The 17,336-nt window shown below is 53.5% G+C and overlaps 1 protein-coding gene across 2 annotated transcripts in view; it reads left to right on the top strand.

Annotated features, from left to right (window-relative positions):
* Positions 1 to 557: 557 nt before the first annotated feature.
* Positions 558 to 17,336, top strand: part of dag1 (dystroglycan 1) — a 112,125-nt gene continuing 95,346 nt past the window's right edge. Inside the window, exon 1 of one of the 2 annotated variants that reach the window (XM_068051410.1) lies at positions 558 to 694. The gene's annotated coding sequence lies outside the window, so the exon portion shown is untranslated. Of the gene's footprint in view, positions 708 to 17,336 lie in introns of both variants that reach the window. The other variant, XM_068051411.1, reaches the window with a different exon arrangement.

Below are 17,336 nucleotides of genomic sequence, written 5' to 3'. Positions count from 1 at the left end.
ATCGATAACCCTTCATCAGAACTTTGTTTGGCTTGGCGCCCAGTACAAAGTCTGCTTTAGTGTGAGATAAGGGAGAAGGATGAAAAAAGCCGGGTTCACCTCAGGCAGAAAGTAAGTGAGGCATCCCGAGTGGAGGGTTCAGCTGTGACTGACATTGTGAGGGCGGGATGGAGTGATGGTTCCTGATGGTGATTGGGCGATTCTATTTGACAGTTGGGCAGGCCCCGCCCCCCGGTGCGGGTGGGCCGTCTGACGGGACGCTGCGATTTGATTGACGGTCGAGAGGCGGGCAGCTACGACCAATCTGGGTCCGATTTGTTGGTGACAAGAACGCGGCCGTGATTGGTGAAGCTGGCAGCCCGGCCGTGATTGGTGAAGGAAGCTGCTCGGCTGTGATTGGTGAAGCTGGCAGCCCGGCCGTGATTGGTGAAGGAGGCTGCTCGGCTGTGATTGGTGAAGCTGGCAGCCCGGCCGTGATTGGTGAAGCTGGCAGCCCGGCTGTGATTGGTGAAGCTGGCAGCTCGGTGGGAGGAGTGGGGAGTGGTGGGTGGGGGCTATCTACGGCCACAGCTGCAGTCAGCGCAGTCGCGGCTGTGAGTGGAATGGATGTAGCGGCTGGCTGGGAGATACTATTCGGTCCCGGATACAGCCCGCAGCGGCTGAGGGAAGAAGCGCTCGGTGCGGCACCGATCAGGTAGACGCAGAACGTACGGAAGGCCCCGGCCCTTGTGGTTACCAGGGTTTCCCTTTAAATTAAAGCGGAGTTGCCGGCTCCCCACCCCCAGTCCCTGGCTGGTAGCCAGCGCACCGCTTGTATTCCGCTCTGATCAGCTGCCGCCCCGGCTTCAGTCTTGAAACGCAGTCGCTCGCCCCCCGCCCCCCCCCCCCCCACACTTTATTGCTGCCGGTTGCAGGCCGCTTCCGCCTCAAAGTGACCTCCAGCTGGTACAAGTTTTGCGAACTGCTCGGGTTTGAAAGGAGCCTGGCCGGGCCCTGCTGCGCTGCCCACTTGCCTTGGCATACAGAGTGGGAGGTCCGGGTATCCGAGCCCAAACTTGGGAAATAGTTGCCCATTGCTAGGTTGTGGCGAGTGTCTATGCCTGACAGTGGGCGGTGGTGGTCTATGCCTGGCACTGGGGGGTGGGCCTGTGCATGGCAGTGGGCTGTGGGTGGGGTCTGTGCCTGGCAACGGGCAGTGGGGGTGGTGGGAAGGGGACTGTGCCTGGCAATGAGCGGTGAAGGTGTCTACTTGGCAGTGGGTGGTGGTATGGGGGGTCTGTGCCTGGCAGTGGGTGTTGGTGATGGGCGGTCTATGCATGGCAGTGGGTGTTGGTGGTGGGGGGGTCTGTGCCTGGCAGTGGGTGTGTGTGGTGGTGGTGGGGGGTCTGTGCTTGGCAGTGGGTGTTGGTGATGGGGGGGGGGTCTGTGCCTGGCAGTGGGTGTTGGTGGTGGGGGGTCTGTGCCTGGCAGTGGGTGTGGGTGGTGGGGGGTCTGTGCCTGGCAGTGGGTGTGGGTGGTGGGGGTCTGTGCCTGGCAGTGGGTGGTGGTGGTGGTGGGGGGTCTATGCCTGGCAATGGGTGGTGGTGGTGGGGGGTCTATGCCTGGCAATGGGTGGTGGTGATGGGGGGGTCTGTGCCTGGCAGTGGGTGGTGGTGGTGGGGGGGTCTGTGCCTGGCAGTGGGTGGTGGTGGTGGTGGTGGGGGGGTCTGTGCCTGGCAGTGGGTGGTGGTGTGTGGGGGGGCCTGTGCCTGGCAGTGGGTGGTGGTGTGTGGGGGGGCCTGTGTCTGGCAGTGGGTGGTGGTGTGTGGGGGGGTCTGTGCCTGGCAGTGGGTGGTGGTGTGTGGGGGGGTCTGTGCCTGGCAGTGGGTGGTGGTGTGTGGGGGGGTCTGTGCCTGGCAGTGGGTGGTGGTGTGTGGGGGGGTCTGTGCCTGGCAGTGGGTGTGTGTGGTGGTGGTGGGGGGTCTGTGCTTGGCAGTGGGTGTTGGTGATGGGGGGGGGTCTGTGCCTGGCAGTGGGTGTTGGTGGTGGGGGGTCTGTGCCTGGCAGTGGGTGTGGGTGGTGGGGGGTCTGTGCCTGGCAGTGGGTGTGGGTGGTGGGGGTCTGTGCCTGGCAGTGGGTGGTGGTGGTGGTGGGGGGTCTATGCCTGGCAGTGGGTGGTGGTGGTGGTGGGGGGTCTATGCCTGGCAGTGGGTGGTGGTGATGGGGGGGGTCTGTGCCTGGCAGTGGGTGGTGGTGGTGGGGGGGTCTGTGCCTGGCAGTGGGTGGTGGTGGTGGTGGTGGTGGGGGGGTCTGTGCCTGGCAGTGGGTGGTGGTGTATGGGGGGGCCTGTGCCTGGCAGTGGGTGGTGGTGTGTGGGGGGGCCTGTGCCTGGCAGTGGGTGGTGGTGTGTGGGGGGGTCTGTGCCTGGCAGTGGGTGGTGGTGTGTGGGGGGGTCTGTGCCTGGCAGTGGGTGGTGGTGGTGGTGGTGGTGGGGGGGTCTGTGCCTGGCAGTGGGTGGTGGTGTGTGGGGGGGCCTGTGCCTGGCAGTGGGTGGTGGTGTGTGGGGGGGCCTGTGCCTGGCAGTGGGTGGTGGTGTGTGGGGGGGTCTGTGCCTGGCAGTGGGTGGTGGTGTGTGGGGGGGTCTGTGCCTGGCAGTGGGTGGTGGTGTGTGGGGGGGTCTGTGCCTGGCAGTGGGTGGTGGTGTGTGGGGGGGTCTGTGCCTGGCAGTGGGTGGTGGTGTGTGGGGGGGTCTGTGCCTGGCAGTGGGTGGTGGTGTGTGGGGGGGTCTGTGCCTGGCAGTGGGTGTGTGTGGTGGTGGTGGGGGGTCTGTGCTTGGCAGTGGGTGTTGGTGATGGGGGGGGGGGTCTGTGCCTGGCAGTGGGTGTGGGTGGTGGGGGGTCTGTGCCTGGCAGTGGGTGTGGGTGGTGGGGGGTCTGTGCCTGGCAGTGGGTGTGGGTGGTGGGGGTCTGTGCCTGGCAGTGGGTGGTGGTGGTGGTGGGGGGTCTATGCCTGGCAGTGGGTGGTGGTGGTGGTGGGGGGTCTATGCCTGGCAGTGGGTGGTGGTGATGGGGGGGTCTGTGCCTGGCAGTGGGTGGTGGTGGTGGGGGGGTCTGTGCCTGGCAGTGGGTGGTGGTGGTGGTGGTGGGGGGGTCTGTGCCTGGCAGTGGGTGGTGGTGTGTGGGGGGGCCTGTGCCTGGCAGTGGGTGGTGGTGTGTGGGGGGGCCTGTGCCTGGCAGTGGGTGGTGGTGTGTGGGGGGGTCTGTGCCTGGCAGTGGGTGGTGGTGTGTGGGGGGGTCTGTGCCTGGCAGTGGGTGGTGGTGTGTGGGGGGGTCTGTGCCTGGCAGTGGGTGGTGGTGTGTGGGGGGGTCTGTGGGTGGTGGTGTGTGGGGGGGTCTGTGGGTGGTGGTGTGTGGGGGGGTCTGTGGGTGGTGGTGTGTGGGGGGGTCTGTGGGTGGTGGTGTGTGGGGGGGTCTGTGGGTGGTGGTGTGTGGGGGGGTCTGTGGGTGGTGGTGTGTGGGGGGGTCTGTGCCTGGCAGTGGGTGGTGGTGTGTGGGGGGGTCTGTGCCTGGCAGTGGGTGGTGGTGTGGTGGTGTGGGGGGTCTGTGCCTGGCAGTGGGTGGTGGTGTGGTGGTGTGGGGGGTCTGTGCCTGGCAGTGGGTGGTGGTGTGGTGGTGTGGGGGGTCTGTGCCTGGCAGTGGGTGGTGGTGTGGGGGGGGGTCTGTGCCTGGCAGTGGGTGGTGGTGTGGGGGGGGGTCTGTGCCTGGCAGTGGGTGGTGGGTGGTGTCTGTACCTGGCAATGGGCGGTGGGGGTGGTGGGAAGGGGACTGTGCCTGGCAGTGGGTGTGGGTGGTGGGGGGCCTGTGCCTGTGCCTGGCAGTGGGTGGTGGTGTGGAGGGGTCTGTGCCTGGCAGTGGGTGGGGGTCTTGGGGGGTCTGTGCCTGGCAGGGGGGGGGGGGGTCTGTGCCTGGCAGTGGGTGGTGGGTGGGGTCTGTACCTGGAAATGGGCAGTGGGGGTGGTGGGAAGGGGACTGTGCCTGGCAATGAGCAGTGAAGGTGTCTACTTGGCAGTGGGTGGTGGTATGGGGGGTCTGTGCCTGGCAGTGGGTGTTGGTGGTGGGGGGTCTGTGCCTGGCAGTGGGTGTGTGTGGTGGTGGTGGGGGGTCTGTGCCTGGCAGTGGGTGTGTGTGGTGGTGGTGGGGGGTCTGTGCTTGGCAGTGGGTGTTGGTGATGGGGGGGGGTCTGTGCCTGGCAGTGGGTGTTGGTGGTGGGGGGTCTGTGCCTGGCAGTGGGTGTGGGTGGTGGGGGGTCTGTGCCTGGCAGTGGGTGTGGGTGGTGGGGGTCTGTGCCTGGCAGTGGGTGGTGGTGGTGGTGGGGGTCCATGCCTGGCAATGGGTGGTGGTGATGGGGGGGTCTGTGCCTGGCAGTGGGTGGTGGTGGTGGGGGGGTCTGTGCCTGGCAGTGGGTGGTGGTGTGTGGGGGGGCCTGTGCCTGGCAGTGGGTGGTGGTGTGTGGGGGGGCCTGTGCCTGGCAGTGGGTGGTGGTGTGTGGGGGGGTCTGTGCCTGGCAGTGGGTGGTGGTGTGTGGGGGGGTCTGTGCCTGGCAGTGGGTGGTGGTGTGTGGGGGGGTCTGTGCCTGGCAGTGGGTGGTGGTGTGTGGGGGGGTCTGTGCCTGGCAGTGGGTGGTGGTGTGTGGGGGGGTCTGTGGGTGGCGGTGTGTGGTGGTGTGTGGGGGGGTCTGTGCCTGGCAGTGGGTGGTGGTGTGTGGGGGGGTCTGTGCCTGGCAGTGGGTGGTGGTGTGTGGGGGGGTCTGTGCCTGGCAGTGGGTGGTGGTGTGTGGGGGGGTCTGTGCCTGGCAGTGGGTGGTGGTGTGTGGGGGGGTCTGTGCCTGGCAGTGGGTGGTGGTGTGTGGGGGGGTCTGTGCCTGGCAGTGGGTGGTGGTGTGGGGGGGGGTCTGTGCCTGGCAGTGGGTGGTGGTGTGGGGGGGGGTCTGTGCCTGGCAGTGGGTGGTGGTGTGGGGGGGGGTCTGTGCCTGGCAGTGGGTGGTGGTGTGGGGGGGGGTCTGTGCCTGGCAGTGGGTGGTGGGTGGGGTCTGTACCTGGCAATGGGCGGTGGGGGTGGTGGGAAGGGGACTGTGCCTGGCAGTGGGTGTGGGTGGTGGGGGGCCTGTGCCTGTGCCTGGCAGTGGGTGGTGGTGTGGAGGGGTCTGTGCCTGGCAGTGGGTGGGGGTCTTGGGGGGTCTGTGCCTGGCAGGGGGGGGGGGGGGGTCTGTGCCTGGCAGTGGGTGGTGGGTGGGGTCTGTACCTGGAAATGGGCAGTGGGGGTGGTGGGAAGGGGACTGTGCCTGGCAATGAGCAGTGAAGGTGTCTACTTGGCAGTGGGTGGTGGTATGGGGGGTCTGTGCCTGGCAGTGGGTGTTGGTGGTGGGGGGTCTGTGTCTGGTGGTGGGGGGTCTGTCTCTGGCAGTGGGTGGTGGTGGTGGTGGGGGGGTCTGTGCATGGCAGTGGGTGGTGGTGGTGGGGGGTTCTGTGCATGGCAGTGGTTGTTGGTGGTGGGGGGTCTGTGCATGGCAGTGGGTGGTGGTGGGGGGTCTGTGCCTGGCAGTGGGTGTGGGTGGTGGTGGTGGGGGGTCTGTGCCTGGCAGTGGGTGTGGGTGGTGGTGGTGGGGGGTCTGTGCCTGGCAGTGGGTGTGGGTGGTGGTGGTGGGGGGTCTGTGCCTGGCAGTGGGTGTGGGTGGTGGTGGTGGGGGGTCTGTGCCTGGCAGTGGGTGTGGGTGGTGGTGGTGGGGGGTCTGTGCCTGGCAGTGGGTGTGGGTGGTGGTGGTGGGGGGTCTGTGCTTGGCAGTGGGTGTTGGTGATGGGGGGGGTCTGTGCCTGGCAGTGGGTGTTGGTGATGGGGGGGCGGGTCTGTGCCTGGCAGTGGGTGTTGGTGATGGGGGGGTCTGTGCCTGGCAGTGGGTGTTGGTGGTGGGGGGTCTGTGCCTGGCAGTGGATGGTGGTGATGGGGGGGTCTGTGCCTGGCAGTGGGTGGTGGTGGTGGAGGGGATCTGTGCCTGGCAGTGGGTGGTGGTGGGGGAGGGGATCTGTGCCTGGAAGTGGGTGGTGGAGGTGGGGGAGGGGATCTGTGGTGGTGGTGGGGGGTCTGTGCCTGGCAGTGGGTGGTGGTGCGGGGCGTCTGTGCCTGGCAGTGGGTGGTGGTGTGGGGGGGTCTGTGCCTGGTGGTGGGTGGGGTCTGTGGCTGGCAACGGGCAGTGGGGGTGGTGGGAAGGGGACTGTGCCTGGCAATGAGCAGTGAAGGTGTCTACTTGGCAGTGGGTGGTGGTATGGGGGGGTCTGTGCCTGGCAGTGGGTGTTGGTGATGGGCGGTCTATGCATGGCAGTGGGTGTTGGTGGTGGGGGGGTCTGTGCCTGGCAGTGGGTGTGGGTGGTGGTGGTGGGGGGTCTGTGCCTGGCAGTGGGTGTGGGTGGTGGTGGTGGGGGGTCTGTGCCTGGCAGTGGGTGTGTGTGGTGGTGGTGGGGGGTCTGTGCTTGGCAGTGGGTGTTGGTGATGGGGGGGGTCTGTGCCTGGCAGTGGGTGGTGGTGGGGGAGGGGGTCTTTGCCTGGCAGTGGGTGGTGGTGGGGGAGGGGACCTGTTCCTGGCAGTGGGTGGTGGTGGGGGAGGGGATTTGTGCCTGGCAGTGGGGGGTGGTGGTGGTGGGGGAGGGGATCTGTGCCTGGCAGTGGGTGGTGGAGGGGATCTGTGCCTGGAAGTGGGTGGTGGTGGTGGGGGAGGGGATCTGTGGTGGTAGTGGGGGGGTCTGTGCCTGGCAGTGGGTGGTGGTAGTGGGGGGGTCTGTGCCTGGCAGTGGGTGGTGGTGCGGGGGAGGGGGTCTGTGCCTGGCAGCGGGTGGTGGTGCGGGGGAGGGGGTCTGTGCCTGACTGGGTGGTGGTGGGGGAGGGGGCTGTGACTGGCAGTGGGTGACGGTGGAGGGGGAGGGGGGGGGATGGTGCTGTGACTGGCGGTTAGTGGGCTGTCTCTGCCTGGCAGCAGGCTTTGGGGGGTTGGGGTGGTGTGTAGATGCCTGGTGGTTGGCGTTGGAGTGTATCTGGTGATGGGCAGTGGGGGAGCTCTATGTGTGCCTGGCATTGGTGTGGGTGGTGTGAGGTCTATGCCTGACAGCAGGTGCGAGGAAGGTCTGTGCTGGGCAGTGGCATACTTAAGTAATGAATTATGCCTGGCACAAGAAAGGGTTTCATGATCCATTAAAGTAGGGTATTTGACTCCATTGTATTGGTACCAACATGCTACAGAAGCCCAGTGACAACTGTTAGATAAGCAATAGACTTACTGTTTAACTGACCTCCTAAAGATTACTTGGTCAATTAATTATTGATCTATTTCTCTCTCTCAATGAGCACTTGTGACAATGTGGAACTTTTAAAAGGGAGTGTCTCACCATCAGGGAAAGGATTGTTTCAAAGGCTATGCTGAAGTTTTTGACGGACAAGATTGAACTGAGTTTCATATTTCTTGCTGATGCAAGTCCAGCATTTGAAGTCACACGATCTTGTGTTATTTTCTCATAATTAGACATGCAAACCAATTTGATCAACCAATGCTGAGAGATTTGTGAGGCACAGTTAGTGACACAGTGATACCATGTGAAATGACAAGGAGGTCACAGCAGCCTCTGAAAGAAACAATCCCACGATCAGAACCGGTTAAAATAATCTTGGTCCTATGTTAATAAGCTAGAGGTAACCAGGATTCTTTGTGGCTGCTTAAGCTGAATGAAGGGGTTGATATAAAGCTTTAAAAACAGCAGGTGCTGGGAATCTGAAGCAAAAACAGCAAGTGCTGAACACTGAGCATGCCAATCAGCATCTGGAGAGAGTAGAGGAATTAATGTTTCAGGAGTCTGTGGGTCTACATCTGAAAAGTTAACTGCTGTTCTTTCCATACATGCTGACTGGCCACCTGAGTGTTCTCAGCATTTGTTGTAGGAGTTACTAAGATTGAATTGGTGAAGAAGGTAGTTTAATATGGGTTGTGATTCCCCTTGCGGGAAGAGACAGACTCTAATTGTCAGTTTGTTTAGCTGACTTGTACCACTGGGATTGGCAATCCATCCCAATCTGGTCAACCCTTTTTGTTTTCTTAAATTACTTCTGTAGGGAGAGTCGATGCAGCTATTTTAACTACTTGTGGCAGCATCTTGGTGAGGCAGTGTCTGAGAGATGGGATTGTGGGATTCCCAAGAATCAACAGAGTTCCTGATCTGAGCCTTCCTTACTGATTGTCTGGAGTTGTATTGGCCAGTGCCTCAGAGCAGAGTAATGGCTGCAGTCTGGCTTGGAGAGGAAATGAAACCATGCCTTAAGAGACTTAAGAAAGACTTGCGTTCATATAGCACCTTCACAACCTCAGGATATCTCAAAGCGCTTCACAGCAAGGCCCCATAAACAGCAAAGTGATGGTGACCAGATGGTGACAGGTTTGCGTCTGCCTGCAATGAATTTGGCCTAACCATCAGCCTCAAGAAAACGAACATCATGGGGCAGGATGTCAGAAATGCTCCATCCATCAATATTGGCGACCACGCTCTGGAAGTGGTTCAAGAGTTCACCTACCTAGGCTCAACTATCACCAGTAACCTGTCTCTAGATGCAGAAATCAACAAGCGCATGGGTAAGGCTTCCACTGCTATGTTCAGACTGGCCAAGAGAGTGTGGGAAAATGGTGCACTGACACGGAACACAAAAGTCCGAGTGTATCAGGCCTGTGTCCTCAGTACCTTGCTCTACGGCAGCGAGGCCTGGACAACGTATGCCAGCCAAGAGCGACGTCTCAATTCATTCCATCTTCGCTGCCTTCGGAGAATACTTGGCATCAGGTGGCAGGACTATATCTCCAACACAGAAGTCCTTGAAGCGGCCAACATCCCCAGCTTATACACACTACTGAGTCAGCGGCGCTTGAGATGGCTTGGCCATGTGAGCCGCATGGAAGATGGCAGGATCCCCAAAGACACATTGTACAGCGAGCTCGCCACTGGTATCAGACCCACCGGCCGTCCATGTCTCCGTTATAAAGACGTCTGCAAACGCGACATGAAATCGTGTGACATTGATCACAAGTCGTGGGAGTCAGTTGCCAGCATTCGCCAGAGCTGGCGGGCAGCCATAAAGACAGGGCTAAATTGTGGCGAGTCGAAGAGACTTAGTAGTTGGCAGGAAAAAAGACAGAGGCGCAAGGGGAGAGCCAACTGTGCAACAGCCCCAACAAACAAATTTCTCTGCAGCACCTGTGGAAGAGCCTGTTACTCCAGAATTGGCCTTTATAGCCACTCCAGGCGCTGCTTCACAAACCACTGACCACCTCCAGGCGCGTATCCATTGTCTCTCGAGATAAGGAGGCCCAAAAGAAAGAAAGATGGTGACCAGATATCTGTTTTAGGGATTCTAGTTGAGGGATAGATACTGACCAGGAGAACTTTGATAAAGACCCCAGGCACTAATAATATACCTGAGAGGGCAGGCGACTCATCCAAAAGACAGCACCTCTGTCAGTACAGCACTCCCTCAGTACTATGTGGCTGAGTAGTAATTGAGCTACAATTAACGGCTAATTTTAAATGAAGAATCTGGTGGTGGAGCCCCATGGTATGGAGAGGTTAAATTGACCTGTCTGTGTCTGTAATATACTACAATAGCCAACCTTTGTCTGCTCTTTCCCCTCAACCTCCTGCACTTCATAATTGCAAGTTGTTGTGTGATAGCCTTCGCCTTTAACAGTGTATGTAGCGGGGGTGGTGATCAGCTATGCTAGCTCATGTCAGTCAGTGCTTGTTAAATGATGGACTGCAAGCGGAGGTTTTGGTGTGAAAATGATGCATGCATTGTGTGCTGGTGTGGTTTGGAGCCTGGCCATGCTTACCTCCCAGTGTTGCATGTTGATCTGTTTTTTTTTGTACCATTGAGATACCAAATATCTGTTGATGAGATTATTACTGTCGGTCTCCATTTAAAGACCTTGGACATTTTGTTTCAATAGAAGTTCAAAAGAAGATGTGAAATTTTGATACTGTGTCCAGTTGTGTAACTATGAGGTACTTTTACATTTGCTAATTTCCTTTGCAGAGAAATTGTAGGACTCCTCCAGCCCTGAATTTCTCCAGTTTTAGTCTTTTGTGCTTTCCCCACTCTCTCTGCCTCTCCATTTGTAGCAATACTTGCAGCCATTTAGGCCCTAAGCCCCTCCACCTCTCTCCTTTTTTAAGATGTGCCTTAAAACCTACCTCTTTGGTGAAGCTTTTGGTTATCTGTCCAAATATCTGTTTATATGATTTAATATAATTTTTTGTCTGATTATGCTCCTGGGAAGTGCCTCAGGACAGTAATCTATGTTAAAGGCACTCTAAGTTTTATAGGACGATTCAGAATGCAAACCAAACTGAATTTGAATCGTTGACATTGGGAGAGTCTCTGCATTGAGTAATTTATTGCATAGATTTTGTTTTGGCTCGAGGAGAAGTTAACCATGGGGAAAATATAAATCTCTCTGGGATTAATGATGAATGCTTTATAATCAAGTCCTACATCTTGAGGTGCTGATGGAAAGTGTAACAGGCACATCTGCTTTCTGGCTGATCCCTATTGAGTTCTCCCTCGCTAAAGAATGTAGAGTTTATGGAAAAATGAACTTGGTGTGTTGTGACAGTCTTGCCATTGTGTCAGAAACCCCTCGGTTTACCAGGTGCTGTTGGTTAATATATTCTGAATGCTATTGGATTGGTCCCTGCAATTACTCTGTTGAAAGTGGCAGCATTTCCATGGGGTCAGTTATCTGGGCACTAGGGTATTTGCACTGTAGAGAGTAGCTGCTGTAGGCACACCATACATCCATGATCCTTTAGTGTAAGTACCCTCCTGTTAAGTTTTCTCCTTCCAATTTTGTTTGGCTTGTGTCTGTAGAGCAACATTAGGCTGAAGTACTGATGGTGGGGAGGAGTGATAGGAGCAATTTGAGGTGCTGCATTAACATTCTCACCAATCATTTAAATGGTTTAACTTAAGTGTGTGTTTTTTTTTGCTACAGAATCGTAGGGACAGGAGTAGGCCATTTAGTCCCTTAACCTGTTCTGCCGTTCAGCTAGATCATGGCTGATCTGTACCTCAAACCCATTTACCCACCTTCACTCCAGATCCATATGATCCAGAAATTTATCAATTGTAGTCTTCAAAATTTCAATTGAACCAACATCCAGAGCCTTTTGGAGGGGTCGGGGGGAGTGGGGGCAAAGTTCCAGATTTCCACTTCCACATGTGAAAATGCGCTTTCTGGTTTCATTCCTAAACAGCCTAACTTTGATTTTTAAAATTCTACCTCCCATATCTACTGTATTGAATTCCTTTACCATTTTAAAAACCTCAAATGATCACTTATATACTCAAGGGAATGCAAGCCAAGTTTATGCAGCCTGTCCTCATGATTTATCCCTTTAAACACTGGCAACAATATGATAAATATGCTACAGGTGATTTCCTGTCGCAGCCTGGGTCTTGCTTTCCCAACGTGCAGCCAATCTTTCTGTAAACAGGAATAAACAAAGTACTGGAAATTGGCAGCAGATCAGACTGGATCTGCGGCGAAAGAAAGAGTTAACATTTCAGGTTGCTGACCTTTTGTCAGAACTGGAAAATGTTACAGCTGTAACAGGCTTTAAGCAAGTGCTGAAGTAGGGAAAGGGATGGGCAGGGAGAAAAAAACAAAAGGGAAGGTCTGTGATGGGGTGGAAGGCAGGAGAGATTAAAGGACAAAAGGGATGATGGTGCAAGGCAAAAGGCGATGGTAGTAGGATAAGTAAAGAAACACAAATTGGGTCTAGAGGAGCTGTGAATGGCAACAGCAGAACCATTATCAGCACCTGCTGTGCAAAAAAGTGGGAGCAGTGGTTATGATCTGAAATTGTTCAACTGTGTTGAATGCAGAAAGTTGTAAAGTACCTAATCAAAAGATGCGGTGCTGATGGTTGCGCTTCCGTTGAGCTCCATTGGAACAGTGAGGGAGGCCAAGGACGGAGAGGTGACAGTGAGATGGAGAATTAAAGTGGCAAGAGTTGGAAACTTCGGGTCATGTTCGTAGACTGAACTATAAACTGGCCTCGCTGCACGGCTGTTCCTGGCCAGAGCGGTAGGGCAAATCAATATGGTCACCGCAGAGAAGTGGCCCATAGGCACAGTAACAACAGCAATGCATGTTGCTAGTGCAGGAGCAGTATGTTCACTTGTTCCAGGAAGGGCACCTGGCGGAAGTGGGGTCAGGAGGCTTCAGTAAAGATAAGCAAATATTCGTGAGCTGTCAGTGATGCGCTTATCTCCCACCTATGGAAAGCAGCCCTCTTTCAAAGAGCTGACATAAGCACAATGGGTTTAATGGCCGCCTTCAGTGTTGTATCATTCTGTCTGAAGCCCCCTCCATTGGAAAATGGGAATTAGGGCAAATTTCTCTTCATTCTTGCGGATGGCGCAGTGGTTAGCGGCACAGTGGTTAGCACCGCAGCCTCACAGCTCCAGCGACCCGGGTTCGGTTCTGGGTACTGCCTGTGCGGAGTTTGCAAGTTCTCCCTGTGACCGTGTGGGTTTCCTCTGGGTGCTCAGGTTTTCTCCCACATGCCAAAGACTTGCGGGTTGATGGGTAAATTGGCCATTGTAAAAATTGCCCCTAGTGTAGGTAGGTGGTAGGAGAATTGAGGGAAGGTGGGGATGTGAGAGGGAAAATAGGATTAGTGTAGGATTGGTATAAAAATGGGTGGTTGGTCGACGCGCACTCTTTGGGCCGAAGGGCCTGTTTCGGTGCTGTATCTCTCTATGACTCTATTATACTCCTCCCATGTACAGTTGGTTTTCTATAAGAACAACTGCAACTATGGTGTATATTGTCATGGAAACTGTCCACATGACAAGTTCAAGAAAAAAACATAATGAAATGATAACTGGCTTAATTCCTCCATATATTACCTATTTTAAAAAAAAGTCCCAAGATACCTCCAGCAAGGACGCACTACCCCATTTGATCTGTGGCATATTGGCAAATCACAAACGTTTGAGTCTACATCTCCCCACTTTTCCTCTGCACACACCTGGGCATGGTATAGATAATGCCCTATTGCAAGTCATCACCGGGTCCAGTGGTTCAGGATGGCACCAAAGTTGAAAGCAGTAGGAGAAAAGGAAGGTTTCGTGAGTTAGCGGTTAGATGTGGGTTTTTAAAAAATTGTTGACAGGTGTTAAAGAATCCCAGAGTTTTGAGGTACTGAGGAAAAAAAATGTGAATTTGAAAAGAAGGCAACATGCTGAACACTCGTTGAGAAGGATATTCCATGATTTGAGTTTGAATTTTACTCCGTCGTCTCAAAAGAAGTGAAAGCTGAAAGGAAAAATGGTTCTCTGTTGCAGGTTACTGCAGTCAGTGGCCTTCCAAGCACCTTGTTCTCGTCCATCTATAACCATCAGGTTTCACAACTGAGTCTTTGGCCTCTAGTTGTTGAAATGAAAGTGTCTGATTAATCTTTTATATGAAAGTCTGTTACTGAAGAGGGATTTCCTCTCTTCTCCAATGGCAGTGGCTAGGGTGGGTGGTGCCAAGATTGTTGGCAGGCGCTTGAATCTTACGAAAGTGACCATTCTCGTGTATGAGAGCCCAGGACAAAATGCCAATGGGCTATTGGATTCTGTGGGTGCTGGGAGTGGTGGCATCATAGCTCAGTGTGCTGGGGGTTGGGACTCTCGTTGCACTCACTGAATGTTGCAGCAGGTCTTGGGAGGCAGACTAAATATAGAAGATTAAGGTATGATCCAGTTGAGGTGTTTAAGATGACTAAAGGAGTAAGATTAAGAAGATTAAGTAAAATAGAGAGAAACTATTTTCTGTGGTGGGGAGAGTCCAGAACAAGGGGGCATAATCTTAAAATCAGAGCTAGGCTATTAAAGGATGATGTCAGGAAATACTACTACATATAAAGGGTTGTGAATACAAAGGCTGTGGATGCTGGATGGGGTTGTAACTTTCAAGACTGAGATTGATTTTTTTTTTTGTTGGGGATTAATAGGATAAAGGCAGATTAATAGATTTGAGATGCAGATCAGCCTTGATTTAGTTGAATGGTGGAACAGGTTCGAGGGGCTGAATGGCCCACTCCCGCTCCTTCATGTCTAGAAGTACCTGGTAATCCATGAATTCTGTTCAACTTTTATCTTCAGGATCACCTTACCGTTGTGTTATACGAGGCGATATTTCATAATCCATTAACTACATAACAGGTGCTTTTCAAGGACTCTTGCAAAGAGATTGGAGGGATAATGAAAGCAAGAAGTGAAGAATGAGCGTCCGTCAGAGAGATGGGCTCGTATGTTACTTCCAAAAGCAAATATGGCTGACATTTTCTTGGCAAGCACTGAGAGTGGACTGAAGAGTAGTTCATTCTGACCTTTAGGATGAATGATAGTTTAAGAGCTGCAGTTTCTTCTAGTACAATTATGTTTGAGTACAAACCCAATGCACAAGTACAGTTAGCTTTTTTTGCATCTGTCTTGTACCCCTTTGGTAAGCTGTGTGAAGTCACTGCAGATGATTTCCTCCATAGGTTAGAATGGTCTGCAGTTCATGCCTTATACTGGTACAACATTTTTGGATCAGCCATGTACAGCAGGCAGTTACATTGCCCTCAAGTGAAACAAGGGTGACTCTTATGCACGTCTGTCTAGAACAACTCTGCTGAACAACTTCTGACTGCTGAATTAGACTTCCTTTTTCCACATTAGACACTCAAAAGATGATGTGGTGCAAGATCACCTCCAAATAGTTCTGCACCTCAGTTACTAATTGATTTCCATTGCCATTGCCCAGGGAATCACCGAGACCAAGTGTAGCCTTCCAGTAAAGTGGACAAAGAGGACCGGGGACAGTTGGAGCAGGGTGTGTAGATGTAATTCAGTCTCCATATAAATGGCATGTGTTCTTATTTTTTTATATAATTTATTTACTTAATGGCAGTTGGAGTTTGGAAAGTAGAATTCGTCAGAGAAAAGTAAGTGTCTCCTCAGTATAGACTGAGGAGCTGGGAGAAGCAAAACCGGGGTGCTAAACACAACTCATGGCTAGGAGGTGCAATTACAGCAGGACAAGTTTACCTAGACAATTCCCATTATAAATGTGGACATAGGGGTTTTTAACCTAGATTGTGCGAAGACTTATGAGATGGTTATGTTGCCTTTTGAGTGACAGGAAAAGTCAAATTGCAACAATGCAAGTTTAACTTGAGTTTGTAACTAACTGAAACAGTATGAAACAGAGAGATGTTCTTACTCAATCCACTTAGGGTTTCTGGCCAATTTCTTGGGACTGTGTGAATTGAATGTGTTTGATGTGGGTCACATGTACCTCTTAGTAAGTATTGTTTACAGCTGATAGAATGCAGATGCTGGACTTGCCCCCAGAATGCCTGAGGAGCTCAAAGTCAGCATTGTTGTTTCAACACTTTCCCCCTCACTAAAAATGTCAATACATTGGGTTAGGACTTTTCATTCTCTCTTGTAGGAAAGTACAAAGTCTGAATTTAAAAAGAACAGAATGCAATGGCTGAAAGGTCACAGCACACAAAGGTAAGTATAGAATGGGCAGAACATTCAGTTCAACTGGCTCACCCTTCTTTAGTGACCCATGAACCTAGCCGTTCTCATCCCCATAAGCACATCATCCAGTTTCCTTGAATAACTCCTGAGTTTTGACCTCATACTCTGAGGAACACTTCAAATATTAACCCTGTGTGAAGAGAGGCCCACCCTGACAGCAACCCTGAACCTGCCTTTTCCCAGTTTGCTGATCACCTTGAAATAGTGCCCAGCATTAACCTTTTCCATTCCATTACCTTGCTTCCTCTTTGCAAGGTCCTCTGCTCATGCACCTCATTTCAAAGCTGAGGAGTCTGTGGTTTCTCTAACCTTTCCTGCTGAGGTAGGCCCAAGTTGCAGCCAACTTCTGTTATAATACCCGAAGTGCTCCTGACATACCTATTTTGTTATAATTTTACTTGCACATTGAAAACCGCTTTGACAGTGGACAGTGATTGCTGTTGAAAGCAAAATACTGCAGATGCTGGGAATCTGAAATAAAAACAATGCGGTCAAGCAGGTCAAGCAGCACCTGTGGAGAGAGAAAAACGGTTAACCCTTCGGGTCAATAATCTCTCATCAGTTCTGATGAAGGGCCACAGACCTGAAACATTAAAATAAAAGCAAAATACTGCAGATGCTGTAAATCTGAAATAAAAGCAAGAAATGCTGGAAATACTCAGCAAGTCTGGCAGCATCTGTGCAGAGAGAAGCAGAGTTGATGTTTCTGGTCAGAGACCCTTCAGACCTGAAACATTAGCACTGTTTCTCCACAGATTCTGCCTGAGCTGAGTATTTCCAGCATTTTCTGTGTTTTTTCAACAGCCATAATAAAAACAGATTGTGATGTGTTATGTACTGCTGCTCAAATACAGGTAAATCTGAGGGACACTTGCCTCCCCTTCTCTCCCTACAACCATCCCCCTGTTTCCCCCATCAGCTTCTGATGATCATTTCATAGTTGGGCACAGATATGCAGTTGGCAGTCATCTAGTACCTCACCTGAGATCCAGGCATGTAGTTGATTTGATTAAAGACGAGGAGTAGCAGGCCTTAGGCAGGAGGATCTGTGGCTAACTGTGGCATTCCCAGCTCCTGTTTGGCTAGAGATCGCCTAGCTCACTGCAGACCTGGTGTTGAAGCTGGCAGCTTCTTAGTTTACTGTGGTGCATTTATTAATGGAGCGTTGGGATGAACCTTGTTTGACAACATCCACCTCCACCCCAGCCCAAATTTTTGGGCACCTCACAGCAAGTAGTCAGGTAATTGAGAGGTATGAGACAGCTATTCCCGCTCAGTTGGCCTCTAAATATTTCTCTCTCCTATCTCAGCGAGGAGCACCTTGCCCTGAACACACCAGTTAATGTTTCTCCCCTTTCCTCGGCCATGAGAGTAGGTCAAGGGCAGAAAGCCAGACCCCCTCTGGCATTGTGTTGGCACGCTATTGAAATATTGTCCCATTTTGATGAATGAGACTCCCTAAGCACAGTCATTGGCTAGTGAAGACTGACTCACTTTCTTCAAGTGAAAGTATGGCTATGTTTTATTTGTGCACAGATGTGCAGAATGTTCCTGTGCCATCAGTTGCTATCCAGTAATACTCCCCTCCATGTGTGTCCTTAAAACTGCAAATTACCTTGTGAAGGAACGCCAGTTGTGTACTTGAGGGGCAGACCTTTCCCCACTTGTGACTTATCGGTCCTCTCTCTT

This window comes from Heterodontus francisci, chromosome 19, assembly GCF_036365525.1.
Source record: "Heterodontus francisci isolate sHetFra1 chromosome 19, sHetFra1.hap1, whole genome shotgun sequence".
In the NCBI taxonomy this organism is placed as follows: domain Eukaryota; kingdom Metazoa; phylum Chordata; class Chondrichthyes; order Heterodontiformes; family Heterodontidae; genus Heterodontus; species Heterodontus francisci.
Note: the sequence above shows the minus strand (reverse complement) of the source record. Positions and strands in the feature narration are given on the sequence as shown.